This window comes from Triticum urartu, chromosome 3, assembly GCF_003073215.2.
Source record: "Triticum urartu cultivar G1812 chromosome 3, Tu2.1, whole genome shotgun sequence".
NCBI lineage: Eukaryota > Viridiplantae > Streptophyta > Magnoliopsida > Poales > Poaceae > Triticum > Triticum urartu.
Window position 1 is genome coordinate 147,268,484 of NC_053024.1, and position 23,047 is coordinate 147,291,530.

At 44.5% G+C, this 23,047-nt stretch overlaps 1 long non-coding RNA gene and 1 pseudogene across 1 annotated transcript; one reads left to right on the forward strand and one right to left on the reverse strand.

Annotated features, from left to right (window-relative positions):
• Positions 1–537: 537 nt before the first annotated feature.
• On the forward strand, positions 538–963 carry LOC125548193. The gene is made up of 2 exons (XR_007300929.1): positions 538–598; positions 677–963. It is a non-coding gene; the product is annotated as an uncharacterized LOC125548193 (long non-coding RNA).
• Positions 964–11,409: 10,446 nt separating this feature from the next.
• LOC125546741 lies at positions 11,410–12,468 on the reverse strand (annotated as a pseudogene).
• Between the last annotated feature and the right edge of the window lie 10,579 nt (positions 12,469–23,047).

The window sequence follows — 23,047 nt, forward strand, 5'->3', positions numbered from 1 at the left end:
CATATCATGTCACATATTGATTGCATGTGATGTTTACCTTTTTATGCATCTTATTTTGCTTAGGACGACGGTAGCATTATGAGATGATTCCTTCACTTAGTTTCAAGAAATTGTGTTCTTCCTAAGTATGCGCCGTTGCAAAAGTTTGTCGTTTCAAAACACCTCGTGATGATCGGGTGTGATAAACTCTACGTTCTCATTGTTCTCAAAGCTTTTTTATAACTAAAATTATGTCTTCTATAAAGTTATAGTACGCCTAGGCATACTCTGAAAAAAGGAGCTGGCATCAGTTCATTTGTGAGCACATGACCTGCCCTGCTGGGAGTTGGCGTTAGTTCATTTGTGAGCAGATGAGCTGGCCTGCTGGTTTGCAGAGCGAGGCAGAGGAGGCAGCAGTGCCCATGAAGGACGAGCTGTTATATTTCCTAAAATTGGAAGTTAGAAATTAATGCTTCGAAAGATGCATAGTTTCGTGTTGGAAAAGAGAGAGAGAGAGATAAAATGGAGGGGTAGGGAAGCGGAAGGGGGAGGAAACGGGGCAGGCAAGGAGAAATGGAAGACAATGGAGGTGCTGGGAAGCGGAAGGAGAAGCTGACCGGTAAGTACCTTCAATTTTGTTTTCAGTTTAGTGCCCTCTTGTCACTGACTTTGACACAATTCCTTTTTATTAATTTAGACGCTCAGAAGAAAGAAAAGAAGGAACAGGACCTCCAGAATAACATCACATTTTCAGTTGAGGCGCACCTGGAGTTTTATAGGGACAAGCACAAAGAAATGGACGAAGAAACCTCAACAAAGAACATGAGAGAGCTACTAGCGGCAAGCCTAAAACCAGGGAAAGAGAAGTAAGAGTCAGTTAACTTTGTAATGCCTAGATGGGTAGATGTAGCTTGCACGGTTCCGCTTCTAGAGCTTGATGGATGGTTGTAACTCGTAATGCAATGGGAATAAACTGATTTGTACCACCGATGAGCATGATAATTTTTAGAAACGCCAAAGCGAAAACTGGGGGCTTGTCATTCTGCCTGAATCAGTTCCCCTCTCCGTCGAAGCCCACGCTGGCTGCCGCTCCGGGCCGGTGGCCACTTGTTCCTCACCCCTCCCTCTTCTCCCCTCCCCATGGGCTCCCCTTCGCAGCCGCGTGGCCTTGAGGTCCGCTGGCTCGGCGGTGCGGACTCGTCCGAGGAGGACTCCCCGAGTTCGTACTGGAACGCCGTGGAGGGCAAGAGACCGGCGATGCCGGAGTCGGGGGCTGAATCCTCAAGGGCGCGCCGTGCCCCTCGCACGGAGGTCCATGTTGTGAGCTCGGAGGAGGGTTTCGACGCCCTGGGAGCAGCCCAAGGACAGGCGCAACCGTGGCCGCCGCGGCACAAAGCGCAGGGAGGCAGTGAAGCGCGACGGCCCGGACCCAGCGTTCGACGGGCTGTGCCTCTTGTGCATGGAGCCCGCCCACCACGCCAAAGACTGCACGAACGGGCCAAGGTGCATCCGGTGCGGCGAGTTTAATCACCCGCCCCGGTGGTGGCTGCGACGGCGGCGGACCGCATGGTCGCTCCGCTCGCAATCCGCGTGACGGAGCCCGCCCACAGGCCACAGCGTCCTCGCAGGGACGAGGTCACAGCGGTGTCTGTTCGTTCTTTTTTTTTTGAACTCTCCAAACTCCTTATTTATTCAGTGGTAAATAACAGAGTCTTTTACAATAAGAGGAACCAAGGCACTAGGGGCCTCATCAAACCATGTGCCAGGTGGAGAGAACCTAGCCAATTTTGCTAACTCATGAGCAACTGAATTTGCTTCATGGTGGCAGTGCTCGAACCAGACTTGAACTAAATCGCGTGACATGTAGTAACACTCATCAATCACTGCTGCAGCCGGACCAGCAAATAAGCCACCATCTTGCATTGCTTGTATCACATCGCTATTATCTAAATTAATCACCAATCTTGAGCATCCAAAGCTTTGCGTCAGGTTGAGACCGAATCGAAGTGCAAGGGCTTCAGCCATGAAAACATCCATGCATTCACCTGCTACATTATTCCCTGCTGCCAAGAATTTTCCTGAGCTATCCCGAAGTACAGCACCCACCGTGCCATGAAGAGAGTTAGGGTCAAAGCCGGCATCAACATTAAGTTTTACTGTCCCGGCAGGTGGACGCACCGAGGGGTGTCTCTGAATTTTTGCTTTTGGGTTAGAAGCTGTAGTGAAGTTTGCTGCAAGGCCTCGAATTGCTGAGACAATCTCAACCGGTTGTTTAGTCTGCTCCTTGTGAACAAGCTTCCTTCGCTCCCACCACAAGTACCACGAGGCGATAGCCACAAGGACGTTTGATTTCTCCTGTCCCAGCACCATTGTTTCACTAGTTGGAAGATCCAATAGATGTTCGAGAATAGCCTCACCTGCATGGTCGACAGCACATGCACAAGAAATCATTTCATCCAGTCCCAATTCTAACCAAACTTGTTTCGCTTTTGGGCATTGGAATAACATGTGTTTAACACTCTCGCGCCCTTCACAAGCTGGGCATTTTGTGTCCACTTTCATATGCCTATCAGCCGGTGTCTGTTCGTTCTAATCTTGTCATGCATGCGTTTAATTATAAGTTTTGTATCATTGTATGCTACTGTGTAGTTTTTGTCAGCATAGCATCATGGTGACGTAATTAAGTAGCTTTGTGTCAGTCTCACGAGTCACGTGCAGAAATGCTATTTCTACTGGAAAAAGGTTTTAAATCGCGTCACCCGGTCGCTGCGCCCTCTGATGAGCCATCGTGATTTCCCTTCCACGCGCTGTGTTCACACCGAGATGACTGGGTGTCTTTCCATTGGGAATAAGGCGTTTACGTTCGTTCGCGTTTCATCCACAGCGCCAATCTCGACCGCTCGAGCATGCAGCGGGATCCCAACCAACCGGACCCACAGCCCATGTGCCATTTCGAGAAAATTACACGATAGTACCATATTTAGGACGGTGTTGGCAAATTGATATCGGTTTTCAAAATTTTTACGAGGTTCATGTGACAGACTTTTTTTCGGTTAGCAATTTCAACGACCGAATTGGACTCCATTGCAAGTTTTCGTCGAATTCGACAAATAAATAAAATAAGCAAAATAAAAAAACCCTTGCTTTATACGTAATCACGTAAATGCCTTTTATTTTGCGGAAAAAGGTTCATGTGACAGACTTTTTTTTTCTGTTAGCAATTTCAACGACCGGCCGAATTGGACTCCATTGCAAGTTTTTGTCAAATTCGACAAATAAATAAAATAAGCAAAATTTTCCGACCTGTCGCACGCTGTAGCCGCGCGCTGGCCACCTCGCCGCAACGACGCTCCTTGCAGAATGCAGGCAAGACTTATTTTGTACTCTTCTCTGACATGCTGGGCCGGCGGTTGAGCCCAGCGACACTACGCGCGCTAACTTACTGTTTTTCTATAATCATGGTATTAATACATTTTATTTTTGCAATTACTTATTAGTATTTTTTTGAGACTAGAACACATGCACAGTCAACATTTTATGTGTCTTCACTCAGGACTACTAGCATGCACAATTATCGTGTATCCTCGTTATATTATTCAAATACAAAACTATTAAAAAATATGCTTGACACACAGTTTTTTTAGTTACTCGTATATTGATTGTATTTAAAATATGTTCAACGTATATTACCAAAATTCCATTATATTCAGTAAGTTTATTAAAAGTCTAAGAGTAAAACCAACCCAGTGAATGAGAAAATATGAAGAAAAAAGAAAAAAAAACTAAGCTTAGATATTCATATATACAACTGAATCGGACTGGTTTGAAAGTTTCTATCAAATTGGAGAATTAAATAAAAGAACTAAAAAAGTTGACAACATGTACTCAAAAGAATTGTGTGATCATAATAAATTTTAGAAATGCATTAAAATTGTTCAAATTTTATTAGACAAATGGGCCCACAGCCCATGTGCCATTTCGAGAAAATTAAACGATAGTACCACATTTAGGACGGTGTTGGCAAATTTATATCAGTTTTCAAAATTTTTACGAGGTTCATGTGACAGACTTTTTTTCTGTTAGCAATTTCAACGACTGAATTGGACTCCATTGCAAGTTTTCGTCGAATTCGACAAATAAATAAAATAAGCAAAATAAAAAAACCCCTTGCTTTATACGTAATCACGTAAATGCCTTTTATTTTGCGGAAAAAGGTTCATGTGACAGACTTTTTTTCTGTTACCAATTTCAACGACCGACCGAATTGGACTCCATTGCAAGTTATCGTCGAATTCGACAAATAAATAAAACTAGTACATATGCCCGTGCGTTTCAACGGGAAAAAAAGTCGCAAAACCTGCTCCACATGCCACTGCACGACACTTCTTATATCAAGCTCTGACAAGTGTCGAAATAAGGTTGCCCTCATCTTTAGTAATTATGATTATAATCTACAGAACTTCCCCGTCCTACCAAAGAAAAAACTTCAATCTTGTCAAATAGGCAGCACAACGTTCATGAGTATGTGTGCTTGACTTCTGAAAATCCATACCAGCAAAACTATCATCACAATCATGTCAATCAGGGTTACCACACCGCGCTCTGAACCATGAGTATAAGTAAAAAACTTTTAAATTTCTAAAGAAATATGAGTTCAGGTGTCATCACTAAATAAACTTATTGGCATGAAGGATATGTCCAAGTCCCAGGAGCACAACGAATGAAGCTATTGGTTGATGCTTCAAACCATGCCATGTTATGAGCTCTGATGAAATAATTATAGACTAACTTGGTACATCTTCAATGGAAAAAAAATTAAGGAATAAAAGCGTGCAAGAATATTAAAGTACATATGTGCCAAAAGTTCTAAATTTATGTCTTGTGAACATATATTATTCACGAACTGAGAATCACAAATGACTGCAAGCACAATCAAATCTGATACTATTCTAACCTAAATAATACATGAGTACGAATCAAAAGATACTTATTTAGGCTTCAAAGTTAAAGCCAGAAAGAAGTAACCTGTTAATGTGTGTTATGAACTGAGGACACCAATCAAATATGATACTATTCTGACCTAAATAATACATGAGTACACATAGTGAAAAACTTATCAAGCCACTTGAGTTGAAGTAGCCTCTGTGGCTTGTCAGTGTGGATCGAGGCTATTGCACATGAAAAATGCCATGCTCTACTTGTCTAGTAATTAACCATCTGCTGGAACCAAACCCTAGCATCAACCATGAGATTAACCAAATATCACTCACAACCATGAGATTAGTAAAAAGATTCCTAGACCATGTATGCGCAATCGTCCTCTGATGTAGAGACGCAACTTGCAATTTTTTTCCTAGTTCGTGTATCACTTAAGCAATTCATGGTGATAGACACTCACAATGGCCCGAAGCACAATATAATCTCAAGCACCAATGGTCCACAATAGTTTTCAGTACTGCAAATCCTTGTAGTCTACTGGCTTCACTTAAATGGGACAGCGTGCCTTGCACTCAGCCGATGTATTTATACTTGCACATGCATAGCTGCCTGGTCGAACTTTGCAGAACTATCACTTATTAGTCACTCCACCATAAGAAATACATTACCAGCTTAACACCTTGGCATGTTTAGAATTTCAATGAAGGAAGATTGAATAGCCATATAAATCTGGAAACAATTAGGACCGTGTCTTGTGATGTTGTTAGCTAAATAACTCAAGAAAAAAATGTTTAGAATACACTCCAAAATTCAGTTAACAATAGCCTAACTGAATTTTCTGTTTATGAATTTATACACTCACTTTATATTCAGTTTATAAATTAACAGTAGCTTCAAAATTAAGTATCATTCACATGGATCAACTGTTATTTTATTTTGTGGAGGATAAAGTTCAGATCATGAATAATGGCATTACAAGTGAACTTGGCACAATTACACATGTCCTGAACCTCATAGAATCTGACACTAGCAAGTCTTCATTGGCATGCAAGTACTACTTTCACATTGTCATGACAGGAACAATTAATTTGACATGTATCATTGGTACTGCTAAAACATTTCATTCATGTTTCAACAAATTTGGTGAAGACCACTTCATATGTATTTTGCATATATGAATTATCTCCTGTTGATTTCTAATATGTTAGTTCTTTCAGTTCTAGTCCTCCTATCTTTAATTCGTGGCTGCTGGACTACCTGCAGGACAACGAGTTCATCTGCGGCAGCTATCGCTGTGAGCAGTCCGTCCGCGACGCGCTCCGCAACGTCTTCGCCGGGCACAATGAGATCCTCAATGTCTGGAAGTAAGTCGCCGGCCATCTGTTTCCTGATGATTTCTCTTTCTAGCTCAATGTGATCGGATCTGACTAGTACATTCAGATTTACTCTTGTTTTCTTTTCAAATAGTACTAGTAGTCTATATTCCAGCTGTGCGACTACCTGTAGCCACTTGAACCGTTGAGAATTCTTCAAGCCTACCTATAGCCACTTGAACAAATGTCTATCTCAGATCTGCTCATCTAAAAAATCCAAGTGGAGTAGTATACTGGTAGTATAGTATAATAATATTATCAAAAGGTAAATGCCCTGATTATTTAGCACTGTCAGATAAATACTCGTCGAAAGTGGGCTCCTATCAAAATTCATTTCCATTATAGTCTTACTCATACAATATTCACGCCATGTTATTCTGGAAATATATGCTCATATCTAGTTCTGCATAAAAAATGACAGTATTGACATGTTATAAATAGTTTGTTTGTGTTTGTGTTTATTTTGTTACATTTTGAGGGATAAAGTGAAGAAAAAGAAGAAAAGATTACTAGAAGATTAGTTTTAGGATTTTCTTTTATTTCCTTGCAATTCTCCTTTTATTGGATACTTGTAAAGACATTGTAATATTCTTACTATAATAAAAATTATGATTCTATTTCATTTTTTGTTTTTAAATTATTTTTCCTTATAGGTTGTTTTCTGTAAATTTAGATTTTTTTTGTTTTCCAAATACATTACTAGTGGCGCATTTAAGCCCTTATTAGTGGTGCACCTTCCTTTATTACTAGTGGCGCACCTGGAGGGAATACCAGTGGAGCACCGAATGGTATACTAATGGCGCACCACATTAGTATATAATACTAGTGGCGTAGTACTAGTGGCGCACCAGTAGTGCGCCATTAGTAGGTAAAACTGGTGCGCCACTAGTAGGCCTTTTCCTAGTAGTGGAAAAGGCAACTCTGAATTGCTCAAAAATAATAATGAAACTCCTATTTGCTTGAGACAAACAGAAAATACCTTAAGAGGGAGGTGGCAAAGATCAGAATTTAGTAAAGGACACCGATGACAGTAGTTGCTTCCTCTTCGTCAAATATCCCCCCATGTATTCCTTGGGACCGTCAAAAGAATGCAATAGTGGAGCGTTACAAATCAATCGGTTCGATCTAACTCAAACAACACCTCATGGATCCCTTCAAACCAATACGAAGTTGAAGCCCTCGGACTGGCCGTGGCGAATTCTGACGATGTAGCAGGGCAAGCCTCAAAACGTGTCGCTAGCGAACGAGCCACCAATTCTGCTGGATGACGCGTCCCAATTAGAAATCGTGCGAGAGCTGGATGCCTCTCCATCCACGGCCACAACATCTCTTGCGGACTTGTATGTACGTCTGGATCCTGAGGTTACGCTTGCGCCTACGTCCGTGCTGCGATGATAGACGCAAACCACCACACGCCATGGGTGGAGAAGGAGCGCCCTCTGCTCGCCCGCGTTGCCGTCCCTGAAGGACAAGCCGCTTTCCTCGGCGACGGCGAGGCCCAGGCCGCCAGGTTTTGATATCGCGTTGACCGACTCAGATGCAAGGCAAAGGAGAGGGCAAGTAGAGGATCGGGGATTGGGGCTGATATGGTTTATGCGGATGCAAGGGGAAGAGGAGGAGTCCGACCCGTTCTGGCTTTCGAGCTTGTTTTTTTAGGGGATCCTGCTCTTATTATTGCTTATATTACGGGTGGAGGAGGCCCAGCCGAAGCCCAATTAGATGTCGTGGTCCAGGTCAGAAGCCTAAAGTCAGTAGCGCGCAAAGAAGAATAGTACCACCTCGTAGGAAAACGAGAAAAAAGAGGATGACGATGAACCCGACAAATTCAAACCGTGCTTTATTATTACTAGCAAAAAACCCATGCGTTGCAACGGGATACAAATTTTAACTTATTAATTCCTCTAGAAAGGATGAACATATTAACTCTGCATCCTTTGAATAGTAATGCTTAATTTGTGTGATGCTTGAATTGGATGGTGAACAACAAACTCACCTCATCTCTCATTTTTCCTAATGTCTATCCTCTGCTAGTTTCATGAAGATGACCTCTTTGAATACTCTACATAGTACCTGTAGAAAGCAAATAATATTAGTTTTGGAGAACAATAGTTGGGTAAATAAAATATGATGCTATTATTTTCATTACAGAGTGATGTGCCAATGGAAAGTACCCATATGCATGTCTTTACTCTTAGCAATCTCATGCCACGATTGCATCCGCAATCTAGGGAGAACTTTTCTCAGATAATGGGGAAAAAGAACAAACTATCAGATAAGATTTATTTTTCTCTTTGATGAATTTTTCGTAATAACGAAAAAACTATCGTAAGATCTCTTTTCCTGGTCTGATCAATTTTTGTAATAATGAAGCAACTATCAACTATTGGATGAATGAATTACCCAAAAATATAGGGAGGATTATTTGAGTGAAGCTATAAGAAATGAATAAAATCATCAGTTAGTCCACATGAAATCATATAACATACTTCTCATGTCGCTGGCAAGTTACCTTGATAAATATAAACAAATAGTTATAGTTTTCTTGTCAAGAAAAGACAAACAAAATCATCAGAAGACGTTAACTTACCATGCAATTGTATGTTTTGTGTATCTTGTCGACCAGGAAGGTCCTTAGCAACTGTCAAGTTTGGGCAACTAAGCAGTGCCGAGTAATTTACTTCATAATTATGCACTCTGACAGGTAAGCAACAGTAAGGTATTCCAGCGTTATTCCCTTTCGAATATAACGTTGTCGCCATCCCTTCCATCCGTCCTCTGATCTCTCTGTCCCTGGTGATCAACATTATTAGAATTCGGAATAGGACCAACAGTTTCTTACTTTACGGAACCTGCAGAAACCATGGAGCGACCAGCGGCACACCCACACGTGCACACAAGCGGATTCCATCGCCATCAATTTTCTTGAATGGATAGATAGATAGTACACTACATCACTCAATACTAAAAAGTATTAGTGGTCTTCCGCTCTTCCTTGTTGAAGCCTTGTCTGAAGTACATCTAGCCCCCATCAACTCAAAGGGAAACAAAAGAAGAATTCATAATCGCGATTGCTGCTATCGATCACGGTCATGGCTCTTCACAAGCTTCTGCCGGTCTCCGTGCAACCGCCCTGTAGAGCTACTCCACCGCGGACGCGCACTCCAACGGCGGCGCAGCGAGGGCAAAGGCCAAGCCGGTTGGCTACCTTGGCTGCCGGGATGATCGGGCTATCGTTGGCGTTGGGGTTGCACACGGTGCGCCAGCAGCTTGCAAAACATCCGCCTCGACAAGCTCGAGTTGAGATCGTGGGCTCGTGGCCTAGGTAGCGGACCTTGACCTCATCCTCCATGACACCGAGCGTTTTCATGGCAGCTCCATGTTCCAGATGGTCGCCCACGTCCGGGACGATCACTCTCTCGCCGGATCTTGGTATGGTGGCTGTGATGGATCCGTGGAGGTTGGATTTTTCTGCGGGGTGGGAGATGAGAGAAGAACGTGCGTGCTGGCTGACTTAGGAGCGGAGCACGTGTTCGGATCTGTCTTGTTTTTTATGGGCCTCTGATTCGTCTTCTAATCGGTCTCTTCGTTCGATTTGTTTGTTGGGCCAAACACGTCGAAGCCCAATATACCGTAGGTCGCTTGTGTTCGATCTGAGCGGACGAAATTTCAATGATAAGAAGCAATAGTACCACCTTGGATGTAGAAAATAATATAGGTGAGAAAAATGAAAGCGTAAAATCACGGAAAGAAGCTTATTGTAACGGTGAACCCACGGAGTCAATCTGTGCTTTATTATTAGGGATAGACTAGCACTAGCACTAGCAAAAGGGCCCCTGCGTTGCAACGGGAAAAAAATCGAGTGACTACAAGACCTCACAGATCCACGTCCTCTATTTTGAGACGGCATCGCACCTGTGTCACCACTTAACCTTTTTTCCACCTCGTTGTCGATCGTCAGATTCTCCTCTGATCACAATGCGTTCAAACATTATCAATCTTGAGGCATTGATTTCGGCTGCGCACACCAGTCAATGAGCCACATCTATGCAAGATAATAAGTAAAATTTGAAAACATTAGGTCCATCTATGTATCATAGTGAGAAGGAATTTGAATGAAGTGGGATCTCACCTTGGATACAGCGTCGTTGCCTTAGCTATGTCCATCTCTCGGAACGTTATTTGTGAAATATCCAAAGCAAACTTAAAATACCAGTGCATTAGCAACTGCAAGAATTAAAAAATTTCATTGACATATAATCTGCAACATTATCTGTATTCTCTATTTCCTATAAGCTAGTAGCGCACACACAATTTTTTTTGCCTCGTAATAAATTGTAGCTAGTAATTTCAGTGTGTATTAGTAATCAGCATGGTCCGCACTTGGAATTCTTGATTAGTAATCTGCCGCTATTCTCCCTTTCTTCCGCATCTTGAAGCCGTGTGTGTCCTTCTCCAGCCCATGAAATCGGCTGTCTGCACTTTGTTTGAATCTCATATGATTAGTAATCTGCTAGCGTAGCCACTCACCAACACAGATGAGGCGGGAGCACCAATCGATAATCGTGAGGCGATAGCGAGAGCATCGATAATACAGATGATTAGGACCCCACCCAACCCTGCATCCCCCTCTACACTTAACCTCAATCACGACACGGCAGCAGCCTGCCTCTGCTTGCCACCGCTGCTGCTGCTGCTTGCCATTGCAGCATTGCTCCCTGCCGCGTATTTTCCAATTGAAGAGCAGAAAATATTCAATTGGAGAGCAGAAAATATCTTGAGTGATGCTTTATTGAATCTTTGCTACGCTCTGAACCTTCCAACAAGTCATGGTTACAATGGAGGAACCCCATCGCATTGAGCCAGATGGAATTCGAAGAAACAATTGAGTGCTGCCAACAATTTAAGTGCTCACTATCCAGATGCGTGCATCAGTAACAAAACTTGTCTTGCTGAATTACTCCAAAATGCAACAAGAAGACCATCCTGAATGCGCAAACTGGAGGACATTTCCATTGCAACATCTCTGATTCTGCTCCTCTATGTACAAAACAGCACACAATTTGTGCTCTACGTACAAATCCTCTTTATCTCTCAACTGATATATAGAAAACATCAAACGGAAGCAAACATCTGCGGCTCCCCAACATCCAATTGTCATATTCCCCACCGCGTGATGCAGTCATCACCTGGCGATCGCATCCGCGTGGTTATCCTGGGATCTCCAGCTTGTGCTCCGGCTCCTCGGACCACGGGTGAAAACCGAGCTCCACTCCGACCTCAAGGATGGGTGTGTCCAAAGCAAGCAAACATGTTGTCGAACACGCATCTGCTGACTCTCCTCTGTGACGAACGGCTCCCTCTCGATGACCATGAGATCTTCCTCGGTGCAACACCATTGTTGAAACCCCCATCCACCTCAGTGTAGACAACCGGGAGGGGAGCTCCCTCTCGTCGGGGCCCTCCTGCCACCTGCGAACCTCCTAACAACAAAGCCTCCACCAGGGAGCCACCAAATCGTCAACCCAACCGTCGTCTCCTCCTCACTACCAGCCTCAGCCCCGGTGTTGCTGCCCTGGTCGTCGGTGGCACCGAGGTCACTGACCGGAGCAGGCACCACATCTGTGGGCAGCTTGTGCCGGCACACGGGACACGAGTTACGCAACGCGAGCAACGACAGGATGCAGTCCTGGTGGTACATGTCATGTGGTTGCAGGGCATCTCCCTAGCCTAGTCGCCCAGCTCGAAGGCCTCCTTGCAGACGACGCAGTGGGAGTCGGTGCCGACGTGGCAAGGGCAGGCGGCGACGACGACGGTGGGCATGGGCTCGACGGCGCCAAAGCCGCCGGCCTCGATCTGGGCGAGCTGCTTGAGGAACCGCTCGAATCCGGACCCCATGAGGAAGTCAAACATGGTCTCGGGCAGCGGGCGGAAGCCGGATCCGGCGCCGTCGTCGTAGAAGAGCTCGAAGCTGCTGGTGGCGCCGGGGGCCTCGTCGCAGGGTCACCCGAGGCGCCACGCCGGCTGCGGCGGGGCACGACCTCGTTGACCACGTGGGGGCGGAGGGCGCGACGGCCCGGCGCGGCAGCGGCGCGTCCATCTTCTCCAGGAAGCCGCCGTCACAGCCGGGGTGGCAGGGAAGCTCGGGTCCTGGGAGCCGTCTTGGTCTCGCTGCTGCCATTGACCTCGTCCTCTCTCTCTCTCTCTCTCTCTCTCTCTCATATACTCCGTCTCGCCCGACGCCATCGACCTCGTTCTCTCTTTCTGGTGGTCGTCAGCGCCGTCGGTGACGGCTGGCAGCATGGAGCTCGTCGCCCCCGTCCATGCATCTCAACTTTTGGTCCAGGCAGCGTGCGTATCCTTCATCTCGATATTTGTTCAAGCAGCAGCATGCCATATAGATGCATGTCCTCCGCATAGTGCATGCACTCTTGAAATTAGTTGTCTCCTTCATCACGTGGAGGGCCTTTCCTTGTTATCCATCTCTTCTTAATTCCTGAGATGCTTCCATGTTACCCAAGAATTTTAAAAAGGCATAGATGTGGAGACATTTTGTTGCTGTTTCCTGGAGCCGTCAGACGATGGTGAGTGCTATGGATGTCAACATGGGAAGGCGAAGGTTCGGCATCCAACTAGAGGTGACTATGAGAGAGGAACACCTGATCATGTTTGGCTTTCCGATGGTGACTGTGAAATTAGTGATGATGATATGGTGGACTTATAACTTGTGTAACATTGCATTTTCAATTTGTGTACTGAAACACCATACTTGATGCGTGAGTAGGCATTAACCTTTTACCACTTGTACTAAGGTTAATTCATCTCAATGAGAGTACAATGACATGTTTCCATTTTCATTTCAAAGCCGTACAATGGCATGTTTATATGGAACTCAAGTCACTTGAAAGGGTTACTTCCTCTGATCCATATTACTTGTCGCTGACTTAGTACAAGTTGTACTAAGTCAGCAACAAGTAATATGGATTGGAGGAAGTATTTTCTTTTTGAGATGCAACAACTTGTCTGAGCAAAGCTAGGGATTACCATGGGTTCGAGCTTGAATTGCACTGATACTGACATAGCTTCTCCCTGAGAACATAAATGTAGGAAGACACTGAGGAAACTTTTCGTTATTAGAACTGATAAACAAGTGGCAGCATTGTCGCATCCAGCAGTTGGCTGCCTTGCTGGCCTGTAGGATCCGAGGGTGTTGAATAGTTTGAGGCTCCAAGGATGAGTACAGAATCACCAAACAAAACTAAATGCGTCAACTTGCGAATACTCACCCTGTGAGGACAAAGTTGAGACACTTATTTTGAGACGGAGGGAGTATTTCGAAAGGTTTGACCAAGTATCATTAATAGGCTAGTCAACATCAACCCTCTATCCCAAAATAAGTGTCAACTTTGTACTGATTTTAGTACAAAGTTGTAGTATTAAACTTGAGACACTTGTTTTGGTTTAGGTTTTGGGACTGAGGGAGTAGCTCGGAAGGTTTGAGTAAATATCGTTAAGAGGCTCTGAACATCTCTGGAACACCTACCCAGATGGAGCAAATTGCTTTGGCGGCTCCGAGTGGAAGAGCAAATTGTGGAGTGGAAGTGTGTGGGAGCTAGTAGCTCCGACTAGTTGCAACACATATATCTGGTTGCAACATTATCTTTGAGCACACAGAGAAAGAAACTCAGCTCAGCAACCTCTCTCCTTTGTTGATCATTAAAATGAAAAGTCTAATTTCTTGGCTAGGCCAACATTTGTCTTCATGGAATGTGGAGGGGTCACGAATCAACTTCCTTTGTGAAAGTGCATGTAGCTAATTTTATTTCGGTGTGACGACAATATAGTTATCGGTTGCTAAAAGTTTATCTTAGGATATTGGTTCCAGAAGATCATGTTGAAGTTGTCTGACCCCCTCCCCCCATTGAGTAGTTAAACGCCGCTAGGCTACCTGCCCATATGAGGCACTTGTGTGCGCTAAGCTTTCTAGATAGTTAGAATTTTTTTTACGCTTTCCTATGGACTCAATGTGATCTTGGATCACTTAACCAAAAAATGTAGAGTCTTGAGCTTTTGCCAATCCATGTCCTTAGCATTTTGAGGGGTCCATAATTACCAGTCCTTGCCATGCCAAACATTGGACTTCCTGAAATCTTTAACTTGAATGGATGTTAGTTCAATGAGATATATGTTGTTATGAATTACTAAAACCACCCGGGGATTAGTTGCACTTTCAATCTCCCATTTTTTGATAATTGATGACAACATATAGATCAAAGCTTCGACAAATGATTAAATGAATGAAATACATCGTCACTTTGAGAAGTATGTGATAAGTAAGGGTCCTCTCTAAATTTGTGCATTATTAAAAATTTGCGTTTGAATGCAAATGCACAATCGATTAGGAACATGGGTCACTCTTGCATGTCACATACAACTTGGTGAGCGCACAAAATGATATGATTGGAATAGTAAGCACGCATCACCAAAAGCACAAGTGTATGATCATACAAAGATAATGATAAGCATTGTGCATAACATGAAGCATAGTATCTCGCAAACATTACGAACAAAGCAGCATAAACCAAGTAGCAGCAAAAACTCAAAGAAATCAAACGGGAAAAAGAAAGAATCTCTCTCTCTCTCAGCCTAATGATCTATACAAATTCTCCCCCTTTGACAACGAGTACCAAAAAGCTCGAATATGATAGAACTATGTGTAAGTGCATCTAGTGCCACCCCTAGTTGGTTTTGGAGTATTGATGACAAACATGGTTGAGGGACTAATGTGTTTGTGAGTTTCAAAAGATAACACAGGTAGAAGTCCCTATTGATTCAGTTTACCCATCGAAGATGCCCCTTAAAAATGTATGAAGACATTGAAGACAATGGTGGTTCGCGAAGACATTCACGTCGAAGATAATGACATGTGAAGACATTCACTTGAAGACAATGGATTGTGAAGACGTAGTTTCTTTCGTAGTTTCTCTTTCTCTCTCTCTCTCTCGGCCTAATGATCTATACAAATTCTCCCCCTTTGGCAACAAGTACCAAAAAGCTAGAATAGGATAGAACTATGTGTAAGTGCATCTAGTGCCACCCACTGGTACACGTCGGTGCTATACAAACGGTTTTTAACCCATTTCCGCGACGACATTTGGAGCCGTCGCCAAGTGAGTGTGGGCAATAGGGGGGGTCCTTCCCACATGGATAGGCCCTCCTGCCACACATGCTGGGGGAAAATGAGCTTGTGTGTGATCGGGCGAGGCATCGAAACCCAATCATTTCCGTTTGTATGTACATCCCACACGGTGAATCCCAGAAAAATATTTCCGTTCGTATGTATATCACACATAGTCAATCCAAGGAATACATTTCCATTCTTATGTACATCCCACACAATCAATCCAGGGAAAACATTTCCGTTCGTCTGTACATCCCACACAGTTTTATGTATAGACTCGTGTGTGAAAGGTGTAACTATCACACACGCTCTACCTTGGTTAACTGTTTGCTTTTATCAACTACATCACACACGATTTGATGAAAAAAACTATGTGGCATTGGGCTATCCATCACAAGCGTTTTTACTGCTAGAACCATTTGCAAAGTTCCATGACCCATTTAGCAGGTTTATTAGTTTACAATTAATAATTCTAGTATTACGCAAATTCACATTTCATATCGAATAGTTGTTTACCAATTTCATAAATATATTTTAACATCACAGTACGATAGCTACCTGAAAACAACACAATACAACATATAGCTAGTTCAACTTCATAAGAACAATATTAGAATAACATATACATTTCCCTAATCGAGATCATCTAGGAACGTCTTATCCACCCCTGCTTTCAGTTCAGTAAGAACCTGTTTTGCATTGTCCAACTGGGAAAGTGCCTCCTCCTTCGCCAACACCATCTTAGCAAAGTCTGATTTAAAAAATCTGAGCTCATTCTCCACCTTCCTCCTTTTATCCCGCATCTTCAAATATTCTTCAGCGTTGACAACATTTTCTCTAAGCCAACCTCTGTTCTCTTCATCATACATGCTCCAGAGCTTAGCTAGGCACATCTTCAAAGGCCGTGGCCACTCTTGATCAACCCACTCCAAGTAAGAACACTTCCGTTCATCCTATAATATTTAAAACTAGATCAATACCAATTGTAGGGGAAATGGGTTTATAGCAACATAGAAAATCACCAATACTTATTTTGAAAAACTGAAGAAACATGTTAATTATGACATATCTTCTCAAGAAGATCAATGTGCAAATAAATTGAAGAAACAGGTTAATTATGGTTTTTAACAACGAAAGAGGGTCTAACTTTGTCTACACATGCCAGAAACTTTCCCCCCACTGTCCACAGATTCAAACGCAACTAGCTTCACGCATGGAGATTGATGGTGACAACGAGCAGACAGATCTTCAGCCACCCCGCTCCATTCGTTGCAGCTGATGGTCCTAGGGAGCTACAAGAGGAAGAAATGACTCAAATCGACAGCCGGGTTAAAATCCTTCATTCCAAGTCATAGCCCGAGGGAGAGAGAAGAGAGGCATACATGGGTGGTGAAGGAGTCGTCATTGTTGGAGGAACCGCTGGAGAGGTCATTGAATAAGACCATGGCAACCCCGACGGTAGGATGCGAGACGGCGAGAGCGAGGAAGCAAGCCAGGAAGCGGCTATAGTTTAGGAAGGAAGGAAGGAGGAAACAGGGGAAATGTGACTTGTGGTCAGGGAGAAAAGGGGGGGAAACTTTGCGGGCGGTGCCGCCGGACACCATTCACTTTCAACGATTGTGTGCATCGCAAACGACTTTTCTGCTTTACGCGCATGGGATGAGTTTGCTAATTCAAATTTTGGTGAAAATTTCCTCGGGTACGTCATTGCATAATTTAACATCGCTTGCTAATATGGGCACACAAAAGAGCATACAGCACACGGACCACACTTACTGAATCGAGCAATTTTAGTAATTAAACAGAGCCAGTTGACCTAAACATTGCTCTAACAAAAGACTAGCATTAAAAACAAAGCCTAAGTACGCATAATTTTAACAAATCCACCGCCGCGCCGACCTATGCATCGTCGGTGTGAGATGAGACGTCGATCACTTGTCCTGGCGAAATGCCGCCGTTGGTGGACTCCGCGTCCCCCCTGCTGAGTTTACCGCGTCCTCGTCCTCGTCCTCGGCGCCGTCCTCACCGCCGATTCCTCGATGGAAAAACTCTTCTCTACCTCAACCTCGACCATGCGCAACTCCTCCTCCTGGCGCTCCTCGATCTCCGCCGCCTCCTGCATCTCGAGCTCCCGCTCGGCGATCTCATGAGGAAGCAGGTGCTCCATGGCCACTGCCGCCTTTTCTTACGTGGGTTGCATGATGGATTCCGAGGTGGCTTGGAATATCTTGGCGTGTGCGTCCTCGATCTTGGCATGGATGGCCTCGACCCAGGCCAGGGCGACATTAGCGACACGAACGACAGCTCGAGCGCTCTCGGCCTTTGCAGCTGCCGTCGCAGCAGCAACTGCAGCCATCTCGGCTGGGGCGGCGGCCCTGGATGCGGCGACACTCTTGGCATAGGCGGCCGCGCTCTTGGCGCAGGCGGCGGCACTCGGGGAGGACATGACCATCGTACGGGCCTTCACGAAGCGTTTCCACGGCATCATCTTTGCAAGAAGGGGGGGTACGGGAATGGGGATCGGGATTCGTGGATTTGAGGGTTGCCAGCATTAGAGTAGATGAGTTGGCAAAGCTTAAGGAGGAAGACTTCAATAGACCCAAAAATTTTCATCGCAAACGGTTCCTACAAAAAAATTGTGTGTGATGTTGTGGATATTTTTTATTAGTTGTGAAAGACGAATTTGGAGTAAAGTGGCAACGGATGGTGTTTTAAATGTACGAGAAAATTTGTAGTACTAATACACCTGTCATGTCAAATTTTGGAAAATTTCATGGGCCATTTGACCTTTTAAGACATTTAAGTAATTTTCTAGCCATTTAATGACCGTAATTCAAATTTGAACTACATGTACATTCAACAGCTAACCATAACGGTTTGAAAAGTCATATTTTGTGTACTTATGTGCGATTTAATTCCATGTGCAGTAAATTGGAAGGAATTTTCAAACATATTGGTCTAACGGCTATGACACAATTAAGCATGGAGTGCCATGGCATTTAAATTCAAAAAAATAAAAAAGATTAGAAACACAAGAAACCTTGCTTGATGTAATATCTGTTGGGGACGTAGTAATTTCAAAATTTTCCTAGATCATGGTGATGCATAGCAACGAGAGGGCAGAGTGTTGTCCACGTACCCTCATAGACCGAAAGCAGAAGCGTTATGACAATGTGGTGATGTAGTTGTAAGTCTTCACGATCGACCGATCCAAGCACCGAAGTTACGGCACCTCCGCGGACTGCACACGTTCAGCTCCGCGACGTCCCACGAACTCATGATCCAGTAGAGCTTCGAGGGAGAGCTTCGTCAGCACGATGGCCTGATGACGGTGTTGATGATGTTACCGACATAGGGCTTCGCCTAAGCACCGCTACGATATGACCGAGGTGGATTGTGGTGGAGGGGGGCACCGCACACGGCTAAGAGAGATCAATGATCAACTTGTGTGTCTATGGGGTGCCCCTGCCCCCGTATATAAAGGAGCAAGGGGGGAGGTCGGCGGCCCTACCAGGGCGCACCAGGAGGAGTCCTACTCCCACCAGGAGTATGATTCCCCCCTTCCCTAGTTGGACTAGGAGAGAAGGAAGGGGGAGAGAGAGAGGAAGGAAAGGGGGGGGGTGCCCCCTCCTAGTCCAATTCGGACCAGAGGGGGAGGGCGCGCGCTACCTGCCCTCGCCTCCTCTCTCTCTCTCCACTATGGCCCATTAAGGCCCATACATTTACCAGGGAGTTCCGGTAACCTCCCGGTACTCCGGTAAAATCCCGATTTCACCCGGAACCATTCCGATGTCCAAATATAGGCTTCCAATATATCGATCTTTACACCTCAACCATTTCAAGACTCCTCGTTATGTCCGTGATCATATCCGGGACTCCGAACTACCTTCGGTACATCAAAACACAAAAACTCATAATACCGATCGTCATAGAACTTTAAGCGTGCGGACCCTACGGTTTCGAGAACTATGTAGACATGACCGAGACACGTCTCCGATAAATAACCAATAGCGGAACCTGGATGCTCATATTGGCTCCTACATATTCTACGAAGATCTTTATCAGTCAAACCGCATAACAACATACGTTGTTCCCTTTGTCATCGGTATGTTACTTTCCCGGGATCTCAATACCTAGTTCAATCTCGTTACCGGCAAGTCTCTTTACTCGTTCCGTAATACATCATCCTACAACTAACTCATTAGTTGCATTGCTTGCAAGGCTTATAGTGATGTGCATTACCGAGAGGGCCCAGAGATACCTCTCCGACAATCGGAGTGACAAATCCTAATCTCGATCTATGCCAACCCAACAAGTACCCTTAGTGTCGGTGTACAAAACTAGGGGCACATTTTTGTACCCCTTTACCTATGCATGGGCAGTCAGAGCCGCGCCCGCGACTACATGAAAGTGCAACTATCCCTAGGTGGTTTTGGTAATTCATAACAACATATAGCTCATTGAGCTAATGCTATTCCAAGATGATTATTTCAGGAAAGCTCAATGATTGGCATGGCATGGATATGAAAGTGGAACCCTCAAAATGCTAAGGACAATGGATTGGCTCAAGCTCAAAAGCTCAAGACTCTTCATTTCATATTTTAGTGATCCAAGATCACATTGAGTCCATAGGAAAAGCCAATACTATTAAGGAGGGATGAGGTGTTGCTTAATGAGCCTCTTGCTTCATGTGCTTAATGATATGCTCCAAAACCCTCAACTACTTTCCCATATCCACATATGACCTAAACTCTAAGCCAAAGTCGGTCCTACCGATTTTTCCTATCCGGCGCCACCGAGTTTCTTTTGTCATTAGCCACTGCCAAACCCTAGCAATTCGGTTCTACCGATAAGGTTCTCGGTCCCACCGAGATGGGGTTGCAAACTCTCTGTTTCCCTTTCGTAACTTTTCGGTCCCACCAAAAGAGCGAATCGGTCCCACCGAGATTGCAATGTAAACTCAGTGTTTCCCCTTTGTAACTTTTCGGTCCCACCGATCCACTCAGTCTCACCGAAAGAGAAAATCGGTCCCACCGAGTTTGCCTGACCAACTCTCTGGTTAGCTAATTACCAAATTCGGTCTCACCGAGTTTGTGTAATCGGTCTCACCGAGATTACGTTATGCCCAAACCCTAACCATATCGGTCCTACCGAGTTGCATGTCAGTCCCACCGAAAATCACTAACGGTCACTAGGTTTACATTTTCGGTCCGACCGAGTTTATTGATTCGGTCCCACCGAGATTGGAAAACTGTGTAACGGTTGGATTTTGTGTGGAGGCTATATATACCCCTCCACCTCTTCTCATTTAGTGAGAGAGCCATTCAGAACACACACACCATTCCAACTCATATGTTCTGAGAGAGAACCACCTACTCATGTGTTGAGACCAAGACATTCCATTCCTACCATATGAAACTTGATCTCTAGCCTTTCCAAGTTGCTTTCCACTCAAACCCTCTTTCCACCAAATCCAAATCCTATGAGAGAGAGTTGTTGGGGAGACTATCATTTGAAGCACAAGAGCAAGGAGTTCATTACCTACACACCATTTGTTACTTCTTGGAGAGTGGTGTCTCCTAGATTGGCTAGGTGTCACTTGGGAGCCTCCGACAAGATTGTGGAGTTGAACCAAGGAGTTTGTAAGGGCAAGGAGATCGCCTACTTCGTGAAGATCTACCGCTAGTGAGGCAAGTCCTGTGTGGGCGATGGCCATGGTGGGATAGGCAAGGTTGCTTCTTCGTGGACCCTTTGTGGGTGGTTGCTTCTTCGTGGACCCTTCATGGGTGGAGCCCTGTGTGGACTCACGCAACCGTTGCCCTTGGGTGGAGCCCTGTGTGGACTCGCGCAACCGTTACCCTTCGTGGGTTGAAGTCTCCATCAACGTGGATGTAGGATAGCACCACCTATCCGAACCACGGGAAAAACATCCGTGTCTCCAATAGCGTTTGAATTCTCCAAACCCTTCCTTTTACATTCTTGCAAGTTGCATGATTTGCTTTCCGCTGCCTATATACTCTTTGCATGCTTGCTTGAATTATGTGATGATTGCTTGACTTGTCCTAAATTAGCTAAAATCTTCCAAGAACTAAAATTGGGAAAAGGTTAAGTTTTTATTTGGTCAAGTAGTCTAATCACCCCCCTTCTAGACATACTTTCGATCCTACAAGTGGTATCAGAGCTTTGGTCTCCATTTGCTTGATCTCCATAGCTTTTGGTGGTCATAGCCTTGGTTTCACAACCTAGGAGAGTATGGCGTCTAGTGAGGGAAGTTATCACCGTAGAGGTCCTTACTTTGATGGTACTAATTTTGCTAGTTGGAAGCATAAAATGAAAATGCATATTCTTGGACATAACCCCGCCGTTTGGGCTATTGTGTGCGTTGGTTTGCAAGGTGACTTCTTTGATGGGAGAGAACCGAACCGTGAAGCTACCGCGGATGAGTTGAAGATGTTGCAATACAATGCTCAAGCTTGTGATATTCTCTTCAACGGATTGTGCCCCGAGGAATTCAACAAAATCAGCTGCCTTGAGAATGCAAAGGAAATTTGGAACACTTTGATTGATATGCACGAAGGTACCGACTCTGTCAAGGAATCCAAGTTGGATGTGCTTCAAAGCCAACTTGACAAGTTCAAGATGAAGGATGGTGAAGGTGTCGCCGAAATGTACTCTAGGCTTGCTCTCATCACAAATGAGATTGCCGGCTTAGGAAATGAAGAGATGACCGATAAATTCATCATCAAGAAGATTCTAAGAGCCTTGGATGGAAAATATGATACCGTGTGCACATTGATCCAAATGATGCCCAATTACAAAGATCTCAAGCCAACGGAAGTGATTGGAAGAATTGTTGCTCATGAGATGTCACTTAAGGATAAAGAGGAACTTCACAACAAATCAAGTGGTGCCTATAAAGCCTCATGTGAGGCCCCTACATCATCAAGTGAGAAACAAGACTTCAATGAAGAATTGAGCTTAATGGTGAAGAACTTCAACAAGTTCTACAAGAGTAGAAGCAAAGATAGAAGCTTCAAGTCAAGGTCCTACAATGACAAAAGATCTTCTAGTCGAGAGTGAAACTGCTACAATTGTGGAAGACCCGGACACTATTCCAATGAGTGTACGGCTCCCTACAAAAGAAGAGAAGATTCTCCAAAAAGAAGAAGCAAAGAATCATCACCAAGAGAGAGGAGTAGAGATGATCGTTATGAACGAAGATACTCACGGAGAAGCAAGGATTCGGAAAGGAAGGAAAAATCATCAAGGAGCTACACAAGACGAAGACATCAAGCTCATGTTGGTGAATGGGTATCCGGCTCCAACTCCGACAGCCACTCCGAGAGAAGTTATTACTCCGGCTCCGAAGATACTCAAGATGAAGGTGTTGCCGGTCTAGCACTTGTGTCAACCAACTCCTACGACATATTTGACTCACCAAATGAAGGAATTGGAAGATGCTTCATGGCCAAAGGTCCTAAGGTAACACACCCCGAGTATGTTGATTTCAATAGTGATGAAGATGACTTGTTAGGTGATGATTTGCTTGGTGACAACTCTAGTGATGAATACTATGATG